This window comes from Physeter macrocephalus, chromosome 3 (assembly GCF_002837175.3).
Source record: "Physeter macrocephalus isolate SW-GA chromosome 3, ASM283717v5, whole genome shotgun sequence".
Lineage (NCBI taxonomy): Eukaryota > Metazoa > Chordata > Mammalia > Artiodactyla > Physeteridae > Physeter > Physeter macrocephalus.
Window position 1 is genome coordinate 12,326,215 of NC_041216.1, and position 4,219 is coordinate 12,330,433.

A 4,219-nucleotide genomic window follows, 5' to 3' on the forward strand; every position below is an offset into this window, starting at 1 on the left:
AGCCGCTCCGCGGCATGTGGGATCCTCCCAGACCGGGGCGCGAACCCGGTTCCCCTGCATCGGCAGGCGGACGCGCAACAACTGCGCCACCAGGGAAGCCCGGAAAATTATTTTTTAAAGTCTAACTCCAGTACCTGGATTTCAATAAATGTATTTATTGAATAAAAAACAGTTAAAAACAGAATAGGTATATCCTAAATATTGTATGGGTCATACTCATACTAAAAAAATATTCATTGTTTAACTGACATTCAAATGTAATGAAGAGTCCGTCTTACAGTTTTATTTGCTAAATCTGGCAACCCAACCATTGAGCCACCTCAGAGGAAGCAGGCCACAAAAATCTTTGGTCTCCAGAATAGATTTCAAACTCCTTAGCCTGGCATTACAAGTCTGTCCTTGGGCAAAGTCTGCAGACTCATTGCCTGCCCCTACTTTTCCATCCCCCGCCCCCATCCATCACCGTCCACCTCAAGCTCCCTCTTGCTTCCTTCCACACTTCTGTGCCTTTGCCTACACTATTTCGCCTGCCCAGGCCGCCTCCACACACCTGCCCACGCTCAGCTTTGCCTCTTGGCCGGTGCTGCAGAGTCACCTCCTACAAGGTATCCGGCTACAAAGACGGCACGTGCAGGCAGGTAAATGGAATCTAGGAAACAACAGATCAGACCTCCTGGCGAAGTTTCACTGCGGACTGTGGCTGACGACGCAGCTCGTCAGCTCTGCCTGTGGAGCATGAGCGCAGCCTTAGGCAGTACAGGAGAGGATGAGTGGGGCCGTGTTCCAATAAAACTTTATTTGCAAAAACAAACTGTGGGGTCAGATATGGCCCGTGGGCTGTGGTTTGCTGATGCCTGGCCTAGACCGTTGGGCACCCTCAGGGCCGGCTGAAGGAAACTGTGTTCTTTCCCCTGCGATCCATAAAATCTAACTGGGGGCATCAGCATCTCTCTTTCTGCCACTGACTTATAGGGGGATCGAGAAACAGGCTGCCTTTCCTTCCCCAGGTCCCAGGGGGCCCACGTCTAAGATGAGGTCGTTGGACCCTCAGGATCTTCCCCAGATCGGGTTTGATAACCCGGTCCTGCCAGAGAACACCTGTCTCTGAAGTGGTAGATGCCTTTCTCCCTGCCTCCTTTCCCGGAACTTCCCACTGCCTGGCCAACAGGTTGCAAGATAAGACACCCATTTCTTATTCTGTCCACTTCCACCCTTAAGGACTACGGTTTCTGACTTCCAGGGGCTCCAGAACCTCTGGCAACCCTCCACCTATGCCACCTCCTCAGTCACTTAGCTGGGTGGAATACGCCAGAACAGGAGCACTGATTCAGCCTCCCACCAACTCGCCTCCTGCAAATAAATAGAAGCTAACTCAATGCAAGTTGCCAAGGGCCCTCATCACAGGGAGCTTGCACATAACCAGAAATATCTTTAACACCCTATCGATGGTTCCCCACCCAAGCCCCCCATTGCTCTGTGACAAAGTTGAAACAGTGAAAGGCATTGATTTTCCAGGTCTGAGCTGTGAGCCCAAGATCAAAGCGGGGAAGAGGTGGGAGGGACACGGTACAAGAGGGCGTGTTTTACAATGAAATTATGGTTATCATTGACCTGGTAGCATTTCTTCTGTGCCACCATGGCAGACAGCTCTCTGAGTAACAGCAGGTTTGTGTTTCATTAGGACACTTTAGTCAAAAGATCAATGATACTCTCAGAACGGCTCTGTCAGTCCACAGGGGCGGATGAGCCTGGTGAGAAGCCTGCAAAGATCCAGCTAAAATTAGCCAGCTGCTGACAGACACTGGATTTGCAATCATAGTGAATCGATTTCCAAAGTGATGCTGAATCCAAGTGAATTTCATCGGCCTCCGTGTTGTGTCTTTGTGGAGGGGGGCCTTTCATAATGAAGTGGGTCCCTCTCTGGGGAAATGGAGTTTTTAAAGGCAGGCTTGGGTTTGGCAGAGTGAGGGGGTAGGAGAAGGTGGTCAGCAGGTTGGGAGCTGTACATGCTCTTTTAACCCAAAGCTTGGTTGTCAGTCTCTGGGGCTCATAAGGAAGAGCAAAGGGGTGCAGGTGGCAAGAGAGAGCTCAGCTTCTGACCAGCTGAGTGAACTCAGGCGTCAACTTTTCTGGCCTCCATTTTCCTCATCTGTAAAATGGTACCTTATTCATTGGTACTATCCAATGGTACCTCATCAGGGGGTTGTTCTGAGAATTCAGTGATGGAATTGGTGCAGAGCGATTGGCAGGGGGCCTGGCACAAAGGAACAGCTCACTCTCCAGAGGCTGTCATTGATGCCTCTTACTAAGTAAGCATCCTCAGCCCCACACACTGCACCTTGTATTTTCCTCACCCACCTGGATGTGACCCCTCCAGACCCTCCTGGGTTCTTAGGCTCTTGGTGGCCTGTGGCACTGTCTGCACCCCAGCACTCGTCCCAGCCTCTCCACCGCTCTGCCAATTTTCTGATCGTTTTGAGGAGCACCACAGTTCAGGGAGAAGAGGATTGGGCTTTGAGCCAGACAAACCTGGATTCCAGTCCCAGCCCAGTCACTTCCAAGCTCTGTGATCACTCTCAACCCATTCACCTGCTGAATCTCAGACTCTTGGGATAATTATGTCCACAGACCCCTGGGATTGAATGGGAGGAAAATCAGCATGGTCACCCCGCTGAAGCTGTAAGCCCCCTGGGGTGGTGTGCAGGGTGGGAATTGGGGGCAGAGTCACCACCCTTCACAACCCCCTGGTGCCTGGGGTAGTCATACGTTCTGCCAAATATTTTCACATCTCCCCCTTCCCGGTGTGTGATGGTACTGAACTTCCTGTCCCCTGTGGCTCAGTGGGACCATGTGACTTGTTCTGGTCAGTGAGTTGTGTGAATGAAGTAATGCATGTTATTCCCCTGCTGAGCATTTAATGGCTAGCATTTAATGAGCACCAGGGCTCTCTCCATCTCTGGCTTGATAGCTACTTTGTCACCTGGGGTCCGTGAATGGCCCTGATGAGCAGAGCAACCCCACCCACCTCACACCGGGCAGGTAGGATAGCAAGAAATAAACATGTGGGGTTTTATATGTGGAATTCAAAAAAATAAAACAACAAAATGTGTGTAACAAATGTGCTTAACAAAACAGAAACAGATTCACAGATATAGAGAATAACTAGTGATTACCAGTGGGGAGAGGGAAGGGGGGAGGGGAAAGATAGAGGTATGGGATTAAGAGACACTCTACTATATGTAAAATAAATAGGCAACAAGGATATATTGAACAGCACAGGGAAATATAACAATTATTTTGTAATAACTTTAAATGGAGTATAATCTATAAAAATACTGAATCACTACGTTGTACACCTGAAACTAATACAATATTGTAAATCAACTATACTTCCATTTCAAAATAAATTAAATAAATAAAGAAACAAATAAATAAAATGTCAGTGACCTAAATATATATATATTTTTTTAAGCCACTGGGGACTGTTTGTTACTAAGTAAAGCCTCACCTATGCTGACTGATACAGTGCTCCCACAGGCAAGGCCTCAAACTAGGTGTCCTCCATGATTGGCTATTGAATTACATGCACAAGCTGCCCCTCTGATGCTGCTCCAAGAGGGCCAGGGATGGGGGCAGCAGTGACTGGGGCATTGGTCTAACCATTGAGAAGAAGGGACAGTGATGATCAAGTCCCTCCCCCCCGCCACCCCACTGTGGAGACTGTCAGAGTTCTGGTAAAGGTGGCCCTAAGTGACACAAAGCACCTGGGTTGGCAAGTCAAAGCCAGAGCCCTTTAACCAGAGAGGCCATCATTCAGGGCAGAACAGCCACCCAGGCTGCAACCAGCACAGGAGCTCAGCCCATCCATCCATCCTCAAAACAGCCTGAAGGTGACATAGAGCTTTGGGCTCCTGGTTTCTGGCCGCCAGAACCGAAGACAAGTTTGTTCTCGCTCCTCTGTTTTCCCCTTACAGAAGTCAGACTCAGAGAACTCCCCCTGCTCAGGAGTTCAGAACAAGGGCTCTGGAGTCAGTTATTGATGCCAGGTGCTGCCTAGCCGTGTGACCTTGGACAAGTCCCTTTGCGTCTCTGAGTTACGTTGCTCTCAGTTGGAAAACAGAGATAACTAAACTGGCCTCTTGGGGTTGGGGGGAGTTAGGAGGACTAGAGGAGATCTTTGTAGAAGGCTTAGTATAGGACCAGCACAGGGCAGCATTCA